General features: G+C 44.2%; 1 pseudogene; it reads left to right on the top strand.

Moving 5' to 3' along the window:
* Positions 1 to 3,944: 3,944 nt before the first annotated feature.
* LOC121577161 lies at positions 3,945 to 15,050 on the top strand (annotated as a pseudogene).
* The last annotated feature ends 8 nt before the right edge of the window (positions 15,051 to 15,058 follow it).

Raw genomic sequence — 15,058 nt, 5'->3', positions numbered from 1 at the left:
ACCGTGGACGTCACGAGTCGTTTCTTGTTTTGTATTGAGTTTAAACTTTAACTAATTAAAGTATGTTTGTTCATCACGCTGCGCCTTGGTCTGTTCCATATGACGATCGTGACAGAAAAACCCACCATGCAACGACCAAGCAGCGTGTCCAGGGGCAGCCCTTGGGGTGGACATGGGAGGAAGCGCCGGGAAAGGCCCTGGCGAAAGAGGAGCAGCGTGTCCAGGAGCAGGCAGCCTGGACATGGGAGGAGATATTGGACGGTAAAGGGTCCTGGACTTGGGGGGAAATCCTGGCCGGGATGGATCGCCGGCCATGGAGTGAGACAGTGGAGAGGCGCCGTAGAGAGGAGCAACGGCGTGATCAGGGTCGTCGTCGGACGGTCGAGAGGCAACCCCAGAAAATTTTTAGGGGGGGGCACACGGCATGGACGACGGGGCTGACGGAGGCAAAAAAGGGGCGGATCCAGAAGGCCACCAGGCCAGGGGTACACCGCCCTGTACGTCCTGTGCGGATGCCTCACACAGAGTGTGTAAGGGTAGGCATTCAGCCAGGACGGGTTGTGGCCGCTCTTCACTCCAGGCCTCCTATCCGTCTCCACAGCCCGGTTCGGCCTGTCCCTAATCCACGCACCAAGCCTACGGTGTGCGTCGCCAGCCCAGCCCGGCCTGTCCCTGCTTCACGCACCAAGCCTATGGTGTGCGTCGACAGCCCAGCCCGGCCTGTCCCTGCTCCACGCACCAAGCTTACGGTGTGCGTCGCCAGCCCAGTCCGGCCTGTCCCTGCTCCACGCACCAAGCCTACGGTGTGCGTCGCCAGCCCAGTCCGGCCTGTCCCTGCTCCACGCACCAAGCCTACGGTGTGCGTCGCCAGCCCAGCCCGACCTGTCCCTGCTCCACGCACCAAGTCTACGGTGCGCGTCGCCAGCCCGGCCCGGCTTGTTCCTGCCACTCGCACCAAGTATACGGTGCGCGTCGCCAGCCCGGCCCGGCCTGTTCCTGCCACTCGCACCAAGTCTACGGTGCGCGTCGCCAGCCCGGCCCGGCTTGTTCCTGCCACTCACACCAAGTATACGGTGCGCGTCGCCAGCCCGGCCCGGCCTATTCCTGCCACTCGCACCAAGTCTACGGTGCGCGTCGCTAGCCCGGCCCGGCTTGTTCCTGCCACTCGCACCAAGTATACGGTGCGCGTCGCCAGCCCGGCCCGGCCTGTTCCTGCCACTCGCACCAAGTCTACGGTGCGCGTCGCCAGCCCGGCCCGGCTTGTTCCTGCCACTCGCACCAAGTATACGGTGCGCGTCGCCAGCCCGGCCCGGCCTGTTCCTGCCACTCGCACCAAGTATACGGTGCGCGTCGCCAGCCCGGCCCGGCCTGTTCCTGCCACTCGCACTAAGCCAGGGGTGCGAGAAGTCAGCCTGGTAAGGCCCGTTCCTCCTCCACGCACCAAGCCAGGGGTATGAGTCGTCAGCCTGGTAAGGCCCATCCCTCCTCCACGCACCAAGCCAGGGGTGCGAGTCGTCAGCCAGGTAAGGCCCGTTCCTCCTCCACGCACCAAGCCAGGGGTGCGCGTCATCAGCCTGGTAAGGCCCGTTCCTCCTCCACGCACCAAGCCAGGGGTGCGCGTCGTCAGTCCAGCACAACCCGTGCCTGGGTCACCGGTGCCTGGTAAGGTACCGGTCAACTGCTCCACTATGGAGCTGAAGCTAACCGCTCCTGCTAAGTCCAGTCCTGCTCCTGCCGGCGGGGCCAGACTGGACCAGGGGCGCTATGGGGGGTGTATTGGAGGGTGGTGGTGAAGGCCGGAGCCAGAACCGCCGCCGAGGAGGTATGCCCGCCCAGCCCTCCCCTGTTTTGTTCAGTTGAGGCGCGGTCGCAGTCCGCGCCTTTAGGGGGGGGTACTGTCACACCCTGGCTCTGGGACTCATTATGTTGAGCCAGGGTGTGTTCATTCTATGTGTGTATTTCTATGTTGGTAATTCTGTTGTGTTTAATTCTATGTTTGCCTGAGTGACTCCCAATCAGAGGCAACGAGTGTCAGCTGTTGGCTGGTTGTCTCTGATTGGGAGCCATATTTAAACTGTATGTTTTTCCCTTTGGGTTTGTGGGTTTTTGTTCGGTCATTGATACCGTGGACGTCACGAGTCGTTTCTTGTTTTGTATTGAGTTTAAACTTTAACTAATTAAAGTATGTTTGTTCATCACGCTGCGCCTTGGTCTGTTCCATATGACGATCGTGACAATTTTCCATAGAATGCATAGCCCCTCGTTGATTATCCCTTACATAACTTTTAATGTTTTTTAGGTTCGCCTGATTTATACACAAGATACAGTGAGGTATGCAGCACACAACACACCAGGGACTTATTCAATGGAAATATTATATTTAGAACACGTTACTCTTATAGTGGATATGTCTGTTGTATGCGACATATTTCTATACCAAATCAGCTAGGTTTGATGACACAAGGAAATAGCGAGTCAACACGCGTCTTTTTAAGCTTCTAATGAATTTATAATGTACTTTCTGTAAATGACGTATGGTAGAGAAATGAACATTCAATTATCTGGCAACAGATCTGGTGGACATTCCTGCAGTCAGCATGCCAATTGCATGCTCCCTCAAAACTTCAGACATCTGTGGCATTGTGTTGTGTGACAAAAACTGCACATTTTAAAGTGGCCTTTTATTGGCCCCAGCAGAAGGTGCAACTGTGTAATGATCATGCTGTTTAATCAGCTCCTTGATATGCCACACCTGTCAGGTGGATGGGTTATCTTGGTAAAGAAGAAATGCTCACTAATAGGGATGTAAACAAATTAGTGCCAAAAAATTTAGAGAAATAAGTTATGGAACATTTCTGGGATTTTTTATTTCAGCTCATGGGACCAACACTTTACATGTTGCGTTTATATTTTTGTTCAGTGTAGTTAGCTAGCACATGGTGTTCCTCCATCCTCCCACCTGATGTGCTAGCGGTAGGCGGGGGTGACACCGTTAGACAGTCAGGCACGGTTTTTCCGGCACACAGGAGGCAGGGTCGACACTCATGTACTAGCTAACTAGCAAGCTAGCACACGGTGTCGCTAACAAGCTAACTAGTTAGCTAGCACATGGTGTCGCTAACAAGCTAACTAGTTAGCTAGCACATGGTGTCGCCCCCGCCTCGTGTGTGTGCCGGAGAAAACCGTGCCTGACCGTCTGAAGGTGTCACAGCAGGTGACCGGTATACAGTGTCCTTCACCACTGCCTGTCGGGCACTGTTTTCCTGTAGTTCTGTTAACATTCAGGCAGGATCCAATGGGATGCTCGGGGGTGGGGGGTGGGTGTTCATGAAGGAACCAATGGGATGCTCAAGGGGGGGTTCCAACATGCAGGAACGCCCCGAATTGCGGGCTGCAGTTCCACACTATTAAATCCCTTTGCCAATCATAAATAATGCAATGTGGATGGTATCACATCGGGATTTCCTAGGTTTCCTTTCCAGGGCATGCCATCATTATTCACGATTCATTCGGGCTATCCATAATCATGGTAGCATCCACATTAATGTAGAAGTGTTTAGAAACATAATCTTATTTAGAATAAAAGTGACTCCAAAATGACACAATATATTATTTAACATTCATTTCTATTGGGCACAAAATAATCTGAAACACAACCAAAACAAAACAGAAAATGCATCCAATAAGTTTGTAGAGTCACAAGCTTGATGTAATCATTACGTGCTAGGAATATGGGACCAAATACTCAACTTTTGACTACTTTAATACACGTAAGTGGATTTGTCCCAATACTTTGGTCCCCTAAAATGGGGGGACTATGTACAAAAATGCTGTAATTTTTTTACGATATCATTTCAAATCTAAAGTGGTGGAGTACAGAGCCAAAACAAAAAAAATATGTCACTGTCCAAATACTTTTGGAGCTCACTGTATTCCTCTTTGTAATGTGTAGGGAGAATGATGTGGCTGCCATCGATGTGAACATGGGCTGTCCTAAGGAATACCTACTGAGGTTAGCTATGAGTGACAGTCAGCAGCCAACAAACAGTCAATAATGAATGTTCAGTCAGTTCACACCTAATATAACGTTCACACTGAGGTGCCTGTCTGCTGACCCCTCACTTCTCTGTATCTCCTGCAGGGTGGGATGGAAGATGCTGTCCTCTCAGACCCAGAGTACTGAGTAGCCTCTCTCTTCTCCCCCACAAATGATCAGTAAGATCAAATTGCAGAAATACTTGAATAGAGGACTGGTGACCAAAAAATTGTTTCCCCCTCCATTCATCTGTCTCTTTTCTAGATTCTAAAAACACTTGTGAAAGGAGTGTCCAAACCAGTGACGTGTAAAATCAGAATCCTGCCCACAGTAAGTTTCAAAACGTCAATGCCTTTTCTTCAGCAATAAGATAGATGGGATGTGACATTTTATCCAAATTCATCAAACTTCTTAAATATTACATCCGGCTTTAAAATTGTGCTTGTGAGTCAGGCTGACGTTTCTGTTTAGCTGGAAGATATTCTTAGTCTTGTCAAGAGAATTGAGAAGACCAGTGAGGCTGCTATTACTGTCCATGGCAGGTAAAGTCCTGTTCTTGTCATGCCCATTGTTATGTTGCATTAATGTGTATCTGATTTTAGATGCTTGATTTTGTGTATATAATCATGTATACACTCCCGTGTGTATTTATTTGGACAGTGAAGCTAAAATGTTTAATTTGGCTCTATACAGAGGGGTTGGGTTAAATGCATAAGACACATTTCAGTTGAATGCATTCAGTTGTACAACTGACTAGGTATCCCCCTTATACTCAAGCATTTTGGATTTGAAATCAAATGTTTTATATGAGGGACAATACAGAATGTCACCTTTTATTTGAGGGTATTTTCATACATATCTGTTTTACTATTCAGAAATGAATGCATCAATGAATGCATCCTGTTAATGATGAGTGAGAAGGTTACAGATACACAAAGATCATGCCCCCAAAACATGGGGTGGGTATGATATTTATGCCTCTAACTTTCTCACTTATCATTATTCACGATTCATTCATGATTAGTCATCATCATGGTAGCATCCACATTAATGTAGAAGTGTTCAGAAACATATTATATTCTTATTTACAATACCATTGATTTCTATTGGGCACAACGTAATCCGAAATACACAACCAAAACAAACTGCAAATGCATCCAACAAGTTTGCAGAGTCACAAGCTTGATGTAGTCATTGCGTGCTAGGAATATGGGACAGAATGCTACATTTCTGACGAAATGTAATAAACTAAGTGAATTTGTCCAAATACTTATCACACCTTCAAATGGGATGACTAGATACATAAAGTGCTTTCATTTCTAAACGGTCAAACGGATATGTATGTAAATACCCTCAAATAAAAGGTGACTTTCATATAAAATGTTGGAGTAAGAGACAAATTAAAGGTTTTAGCTTCACTGTCCAAATAAATACGTAGGGGAGTGTATATCTTCATATTTATAGTTACCTAACCTTTTTTATACCATATTGGCTTTTCTTTGGTTTTGCATTTCCAAATTCATGACTACCTCTTCTTCCTCAGGTTAAAATATGAAAGACCAAGACTCCCTGTTCCCTGTGACTTCATCCAGGCTGTAGCTGAGGCCGTGTCCATTCCTGTCATCGCTAAGTGAGTCTCTCTGTCTCTCTCAAGGTGTTGTGAACACAGAGATAAATCAGTGATTCATCTCTATGGTTGTGACTGACTGTCCTTGCTCTTGACACTGATCTCTTTTAGTGGTCCCTCTCTCTTTTTTGCATGCACATTGCGTTTGTATGCAACAAAATGAATTTCCTCATTGAGGATATAAAAGTTTTTGAATCTAATCCGTAGCCAATTAGACTCATACCAGTATATGGGTTGAAAATGGCAGATTTGGACACTGATAAGTGCCTAAATTGGAGGCAGTGGCTGTACAGTAACATGCTATACATGAGGTTAGAGCTCAGGTTCTCCATTTCACAGCTCTGTATGGGTTTTGACTGACAGCCGTTATGAACATGAGCACCGCGCTCGACAAGAAGTTACCTCCATCCCTCCCGCTAATTGGGCAACTTTTACAAATGTTTTGTTGTCAGAGTGAGGGAAATGCTGTAAATGAAGAGGACTCTATGTATTTTGAAATATGAGACGTTGAGGATTATAATAAATACTGCTTTGATGTCATACAAACAAGCCCAACCCCCCTGAGTCCATTTCCATATCATAAAACTCATGTCAGGTACAGTGTCAACGTTTATGATCACTATGTTTTATGTACAGTTACATGGTGTTAAACCCTGGGTTGTCCTGAAAAGAATGAGCCTACAGTATGTTTGTTTTCTTGTGAAGAAAATGTTCCACGGACCACGCATCTGAACACATTCATGACTCCATTCTATGCACTCAAAAATTACGATCTGCTTCTCTGAATTGCCTTGTGAAAGCCTAACAGTGTAAAATCATATTTTATAATTTAGCTAGTTATGTTGACAATAGAACAAGCTTTCAAATTACGGCCACCTGACCCAGATTGCGATTTATAATGGACCGATTTTGTTGACAACAGTAATTGTGTAAAGGCGGATGCAGGGCTGTGTTCCAAACAAAACAACTAGTGTGCTTGCTCTAGTTCCTCAACGGCACAGCTAGGAGAGCAAAAAAGGCACCTTATAGTTATAAAAGTGCATTGAAATTACTTAGCGACTGTGCAAACTTTGGATAGGTAGGTGTTTTGCCACTTGGAAACACCAGTTCGACCTCTCACTGAAACCATTGTAATTTGTTTGTCTTATGTTGCACCTACCCCACATTTTCCAGGAATATTCTGATCGTATTACTGAATGTATCCAGAGTATTTTAAGATTTCGTTATCAACAAATGCGGTAAATGTAAAATGCTCATAAAATCAACAGTGTAATGTTTCGATTCAGTCTTGTGAACAGAGTCAGGTGAACTGTTGTGTCCTCACCTTTAGTCTAAAACATTTCCCATAATCTCCAAACTGTTCCCTTTGAATTGCTACCATGGTTACGCATATGCTTTCAATTTTGCCCTATCCATAAATGCCAATTCCCATGAATGTAAGGGGTTAACTGCTTGTGCTCTCCTCCATTGTCTTGTGTAGCGGAGGTTCTCTGGACCGGGTCAAAGCACACGCTGACATCGAGGAGTTCCCGGAAGGCCAACGGGCGTCCTCGTTGATGGTTGCCAGGGCAGCTATGTGGAAACCCTCAGTGTTCCGCAGTCAGGGACTGCTGTCTGTGGAGGAGGTCATGGAGGAGTACCTCAAATACGTGAGTCCACCGCCCTCTGTCCACCTTACCTCACTCTACAGGAGCCTTACTGTGTTAAAACGGGAAACTCAACTATCACTGTCATATTATTATTATTATTATTATATTATTAATTATTATTATATTGTGGATAGCGCTGTCGCGGTGAACGTATTACCTCCACACCGGCAGTCACGAGTCATGACCACAGTCAAATTCCTTGTGACAGTTGGTCACTGTAATCCCATCCAAAACTGTGCAAATGAATAGAGCTGATGGGTAGCCTACCAAACTTGTTAACGCCCCTCGCTAACGGCCTGGTACTCAGCGCTCTATTGTCCCGCTAATCACTCTCTAAACACTTCATGATTTTTATTTTGTATTTTATTTAACCTTTATTTAACTAGGCAAGTCAGTTAAGAACAAATTCTTATTTACAATGACGGCCTACACCGGCCAAACCTACCGCCCTATGGGACTCCCAATCACGGCCGGTTGTGATACAGCCTGGAATCGAACCAGGGGGTCTGTAGTGACACCTCAAGCACTGAGATGCAGTGCCTTAGACCACTGCGCCACTCGGGAGCATAAGGGGATGGGTCTGGTTGTCCTTTGAATAATCTGAATGATGAATGATGAAGACAAATGGTGATGGGAGTTAGAGGTCTGTTCCGAAATGGATACGGGAAAGCCCCGGACCCGATATGCATAAATTCATTTTTAAAACCCGTTCCGAAAGGACCTAAAGGACAACCAGACCCATCCCCTTATGCACCCGGTCCGATCAGAGTGAGGGATGCAGCACAAAAGCCAATTGGTTTGCTACTTTATTAAACCAGAGCCATGGAGAAAAGGGAGAGAGAGAGAGGCACAGAGTGAGCAGCTGTAGGCTATAGGGAGCGGAGGCCATGCAGGGTGTGTGTGAGGCTTGGAACACCAGAGCAGGCACTAAGAGAGAGACAGCAGGCACTGAGAGAGACCGCAACCGCTGTTAACTCGCGCTAGACTAACTTCTTGCTAGTTATTTATCATCCCATCTGATTACATAGTACCTGTCTTGACTGCATCAACCCGAGAGAAGCTAGCTAACTAAGCTAATTGAGGCTAGGCATAAAGTTACTGCGCTTCTCACCATTCTAAAGTCAGCCTACACATAACTACATTCAGATCATAGCCTAAATAGCCTTCCACGCATCAGGAGCTTGTATGCGTGGAAGCCTTGAGATGCTAAACATGTTTATGTTAATTAACGGTCAATTACCGTGAGACCGGCAGTCATTTGCATGACAATTACCGGCTGACAAAATTTCATGACGCCCTAATTGTGGATTGACAAATTGTGGTATGACATATGAAAATTGCATAGGTAATCCAAGATTTTTCTTTTGATCCGATAATTACTTAATCACAAAATACAGAGGGCTTAAATCAGAGATGACTTGCTATATACCAACTTTACCAAGCAAATTATAAATTGTGTGATGTTAGAAGCATATTAAGAAATGTTTGTGCTTTTTGTATTTGTAGGCCATCCGCTATGACAACCATGCCTTCAACACCAAGTACTGCCTGTGTCAGATGCTGAGGGATGAGGTGGAGTCTCCACTGGGGAAGCAACTAAAGTCTGCCCAAACCAACGAAGAGATCTGGCACACCACGTCTTTTGAATCATGATGTCAGAGAAAACTTGAACTGTGAATTCCAGTATTCCAGTTCATTTCCTAGTAAATGTAGTTCTATTTAATATATTATTCTTATTCCTTTTTTGGTAAAAGGTACTCAAACATTGTAGTATTGGTATGGTACTCAAGTTTGATATTTGGGTATTTAACTCTACACCTATGTTTTCCAGTGACGGCTATGGGCTGCAGGAATACTACAAGAAGACCCAGGCAGAACTACAAGCCAGAAAGGAAGCCATCCAAACCAACCACAAACCAACCACAATCACCCGAACCACCCTGTCCTAGATGGTGATGTCACCACAATGCGTGTGAAATTTGAAAGGTTTGTCCTAAATTCATTTACAGTACAACTGCTTTTCCTAATCTCTCTTTTTGGGGATGCCGGTTGTCACTTGGGGGACATTCAGACCAATTTGTAAACATTTGTTTAGGTTCCATAGGATTTCAATTACTTTCTGACTGCACCCCTTTTTATTTTAACAAAACATTTCATAGATATTTTCTCATGGTGGAAGTGGTCAGAAAGTAACTATTCAGGAGATGGAGGTGCTCAAAGTTGACCCATTTTGCATACCATAAGAATATAAACGGTTGAGTTCGATATCATTTGAAAGCTTACAAACAGGGTTGTCAAACTATTCCTCGATTTCTTGATAAAAGCTCGAACGTCAATTACAGTGAGATCCAAAAGTATTGGGACAGTGACTATTTTGTTGTTGTTGTTGAAATTATACAATTGCTATGAGGTTTAATTTGAGGATATTTTAATTCATATCGGGTGAACCGTTTAGAAATTACAGCACTTTATGTACATAGTCCTCCCATTTTAGAGGACCAAAAGTGTTGGGACAAATTCACTTCTGTGTATTAAAGTAGTAAAAAGTTAAGTATTTGGTCCCATATTCATAGCATCAAGCTTGTGACTACACATTTGTTGGATGCATTTGTTGTTTGTTTTGGTTGTGTTTCAGATTATTTTGTGTCCAATAGAAATTAATGTTAAATAATGTGTTGTGTCGTTTTGGAATCACTTTTATTGTAAATAAGAAAATAATATGTTTCTAAACTTCTACATTAATGTGTATACTACCATGATTACGGATATTCCTGAATGAATCATGAATAATGATGAGGGAGAAAGTTACAGATGCACAAACGTATGGAAGGTTTCATTCAAATCAAAAGGGGTACAGTCAGAAAGTGATTGAAATCATATGGAACGACCCTACTGTACAGGAGTGGGCAACATACGGCCCTTGGGCCGGATCCGGCCCGTGAGCCCATTGAATTCGGCCCAGGGGAGGTTTGAGTTTTTTATTTGTCACATGCTTCATAAAAAACTGGTGTAGACTAACAGAGAAATGCTTACTTACGGGCCCTTCCCAACAATGCAGAGAGAAAAATAATACAAAAATAATAATACATGGAATAAATACACCATGAGTAACGATAACTTGGCTATATACATGGGGTACCAGTACCAAGTCGATGTGCAGGGGTACGAGGTAGTTGAGGTAGCTATGTACATATAGGTAGGGGTAAAGTGACTAGGCAACAGGATAGATAATAAACAGTAGCAGCAGCGTATGTGATGAGTCAAAAGAGTTAGTGCAAAAAGTGTCAATCCAGGTAGTCCGGGTTAACTATTTAGCTGTTTTATGGCTTAGGGGTAGAAGCTGTTCAGGGTTCTGTTGGTTCCAGACATGGTACATCAGTTTTGCTTGCTGTGCGGTAGCAGAGAGAACAGTCTATGACTTGGATGGCTGGAATCTTTGACCATTTTTAGGGCCTTCCTCTGACACCGCCTGGTATAGAGGTCCTGGATGGCAGGGAGCTTGGCCCCAGTGACGTACTGGGCCATACGTGCTACCCTCTGTAGCGCCTTGCGGTCAGATGCCAAGCAGTTGCCATACCAAGCGGTGATGCAGCCAGTCAAGATGCTCTCAATGGTGCAGCTGTAGAAGTTTTTGAGGATCTTTTAAAGGTTATCGAGATCACAATTGTCCAGAACAGCTGGTGCTCTCATGCATGGTTCAGTGTTGCTTGCCTCGAAGTGAGCATAGAAGGAATTTAGCTCTAGCTCGTCTGGTAGGTTCGTGTCACTGAGCAGGTCACGGCTGGGTTTCCCTTTATAATCCGTGATAGTTTGCAAGCCCTGACAAATCCGACGAGCGTCAGAGCCGGCGTAGTAGGATTTGTTCTTAGTCTGTATTGACACTTTGCCTGTTTGATGGCTCGTCGGAGGTCATAGCGGGATTTCTTATAAGCATCCGGATTAGTGTCCCACTCCTTGAAAGCAGCAGCTCTAGCCTTTAGCTCAGTGCAGATTAAAGCCCTGCACGGGCATTCATTTTAAACCCAAGCCCTATCCATGCCTGCGACGTTCAGGCCCTACCCTACCCAGGCCCGATTGCTTCTGAGACATGTAAGGCTCGGCCCTGACCGAAACCCGAAATAACTTCCTCCGTTAGTAAATCCATTATTTGCTCCTCAATGTCTGTCACTAGTGCCCTGCATGCACTCTGCTCATGGCGGTTCTGAGCCTGTGTAACCATAGCAACGGCTCCGCTTGGGTTGCTCTGCTCAATGAAAAGACATGAGAGCAGTTAGCTGTTAGCTACTATTCGTCACTCTAAACTCCGACAAAACTCCAACATTTATTTTCTGTGAAATAATGGTTGAAGCACTTATGACACCATGTTATGGTGTTAGATATGACTGTATTGCGCAGCAGAGCACGAGCAAATGGCTCAGCTTCAAAATGTTAATGATCAATTTAGTGATACCCCAGACCCTAGTTATTGATGAAGAAAATGTTGGGGCTCGTCGTGCTCGGGTCTGGTAGCACAAGTGCGGCTGTTGCCTGTAATCCATGGCTTCTGGTTGGGATATGTACATACGATCACTGTGGGGACGCCATCGTCGATGCATTTATTAATGAAGCCGGTGACTGATTTGGTAAACTCCTCATTGTTATCGGATGAATCCCAGTCTGTGCTAGCGAAACATTCCTGTAGATTAGCATCCGCTTCACCGGACCACTTATGTATTGAGCGTGTCACTGGTACTTCCTGTTTGAGTTTTTTGCAGGCCGCTCTTGAACATCTAAAGCTAGATAGAAAATATGTAGAAATTATAATGGACCTATACGTTTTCAAATAACTACCCTTTTTCTGGCCCGCAAATAGCTTTTGAAGAACAAATCAGTCCCCCCAAAATCTGTGCAGCCCTCCGCTGAATTTTGAAATCCCGATGTGGCCCTCGAGTCTAAATAATTGCCCACCCCTGCTATAGTAAGTCCCTAATTAAGTCACCAGTTAGTATCTACGTAGGCAGTTATTTCCTGTAATATATTACTGTTATGACTGTAAATATTACATATTGTACATTATGATTGTACATATTATTATGACTGTACATATTATGAACAGTAGTGTGATGTTTGTGTGTTAGGAGGGAGTACCCTGGCGAGTTTAGCCCTAAGATGTTTCTGTTAGAGTGGAGCCGCAAGAAGAAACTGGAGCAACCACGATATCAGACGGTAAACTGACCACTTTATATTAGCCATGGGCTTACAACATACAAGTTGTCAAAACCAGAGCGCATTTCTAACAACATGTATTGTGTATGATGTTTTCAGGTACAGCGCTCTCAAGACCAGGCGTTCCAAACCATAGAAACGATGACGGGGAAAAAGTACAGATCGTCTCTGTGGTGAGTTTATACAGTGCCTTCAGAAAGTATTCATACCCCTTGACTTATTCCACATTGTGTTGTGTTACAGCCTGAATTAAAAATTGATTAAATATATATATATTTTTTTTTATTACCCATCTACACACAATACCCTATAATGACAAAGTGAAAACATGTTTTTAGAAAATGTATTGAAAATATATTTGGAATGTCAGCATGGTGGTGGCAGCATGGTGTTGGCAGCATCATGCTATGGGGATGCTTCTCAGCGGCAGGGACTGGGAGACTGGTAAAGATTGAGGGAACAATGAATAGAGACAAATACAGGCAAATCCTTGATGCCTTGGAGTGAAAACGATCTTAGGCTTGCGGCGAAGATTTACATTCCAACAGGACAATGACCCCAAGCATACAGCCAAAGCAGTGCTGGAATGGCTTCAGAACAAGAATGTGAAAGTCCTTGAGTGGCCCACCCAAAGCCCAGAATTGAATCCCATTGAAAATCTGTGGAAAGACTTGAAGATTGCTGTTCACCACTGCTCCCCAACTAAATTAACAGTGCTTGAGAAAATCTGCAAGGAAGAATGAGGGGAAATCTCCAAATGCAGATGTGCAAAGCTGATACAGACATACCCAAGACGACTCAAAGCTGTAATCGCCGCCAAAGTGCTTCTACAGAGTATTGACTCAGGGGTTTGAATACTTATGTAAATGAGATTTTGGTTTCGTATTCAATTAATTTGCACACATTTCTAAAAACATGTTTTCACTTTGTCATTATGGGGTATTGCGTGTAGATGGGTGAGAAAAAATATTTGTAATCAATTTTGAATTCAGGCTGTAACAACAAAATGTGGAATAAGTCAAAGGGTATGCATACTTTCCGAAGGCACTGTAATGAATGTGTTAGTCACCCAGGGAGTGACCAAGTTAAACCCTGTGAATGTAATGCTTGATAACAATGTTATAATAATGCTTGATAGCAGTGTTATTAACTCATAATAATGCAAAATGACTGTATTAACACAACACTTTCTCTTTTATATCCATGCAGGGAGAAGTCAATGAAATATGCAGAACAGGCTGCTGCTATAGTATGTCTATGTGTTCTGGGACTGCCAGAGGGGCGGACAGGGGAAGAGTACTCTGGGTCGGGGGGCAAGAGGAAGAGGGAGGAGAAGAGGAACGAGACGCCAGATGAGGAGGACACCGCTGTAGAGTCTGCAGCCAGGAAAAGACACCTGTCTAAAAATCCAAAGGAGCAACAGGTAGCTGCGGAAGGCAACCGGGCACCAGCTATTCCAAATGGTGTACAGCACAAGACAAGCACAGAGTGATACTGCACTGTGTAAAATGACTAATGCTTTACGACCGAAATAAGACTGTATGCACCATTTATATTAAATGGTGGCGGATTTGCAGCAGGGGTCAGCTCTTACCATGGGGAGTGATTGATACAGTAGCGGCCATATTGTTGTGAGTTTGAGACATTGCAACAAGAGCAGCGTACAGTGAGTAACTGAGATATTCTGTCAGCTCCCGCCCCAATAGTCAAACATACATCAATCAGCATGAAGCGTCCGATGCTATTTATTTTCTCTCCTGGATTATTTTGTTTACAGACAACAAGCCTGTTTGGTGTTTGTGTAAAGAAAACATACTCTGCAGGCGATTAAGAAACGGCCCTATTCTATTTTTTTTTTGGATAAACGAAACTGGTAATTGAATTAGTTTATGAAAAAACAGGTCAAATGTGTAACAAGACAGTATGGCAGTCTACTTGAAATCACACATTCTCCTTACGCTTGCAATACTGAATGTTTTCTACTGTAAAGTCACGATAGAAAACCACTTATCAACTTTCAGCACCACATCATCTTGACCAGAAGCAAGGTAATTATTTATTGTATTTATTATTATTGACAGGAGTGTATGTACAGTGTAATGATAGCTGCCAGAGGAGGGCAGTACAGGAGCTGTATAAAGCTAGTTAATTTTCTCAGACAGTATTTATTGTACCATTGTCTTCTATGGGGCCTTACAAAATTGGGAAAATGTACTTTTTTTGCTGTTGTTTTCATCCTGATAGATTGGTTGTTGCTCTATCACTGTTAAACTACAAACATGTATGTGTTGATTGTAGTATGAGTGGTATGTGTGTGTCTGCTGTTGGATCACGGATGGTTTCTTTGTTTTTAAACTGTTTGATTCTAATGAGATATGTATTCGTATCGTTGATTGAGTGCAGTCTCCAGAAATACATTAATTGCCTTGCCAGGTGATTTGATACTCTAAAATGTTCTAGTAGCGTGTAGGCCTACAGTACTCTCTCACCAGCTACTGTACACGGGGTGATGCCGGGTATAGTATTTTGCTGACGTCATGA

The sequence above is a fragment of the Coregonus clupeaformis genome, chromosome 11 (assembly GCF_020615455.1).
Source record: "Coregonus clupeaformis isolate EN_2021a chromosome 11, ASM2061545v1, whole genome shotgun sequence".
Taxonomy (NCBI): domain Eukaryota; kingdom Metazoa; phylum Chordata; class Actinopteri; order Salmoniformes; family Salmonidae; genus Coregonus; species Coregonus clupeaformis.
Note: the sequence above shows the minus strand (reverse complement) of the source record. Positions and strands in the feature narration are given on the sequence as shown.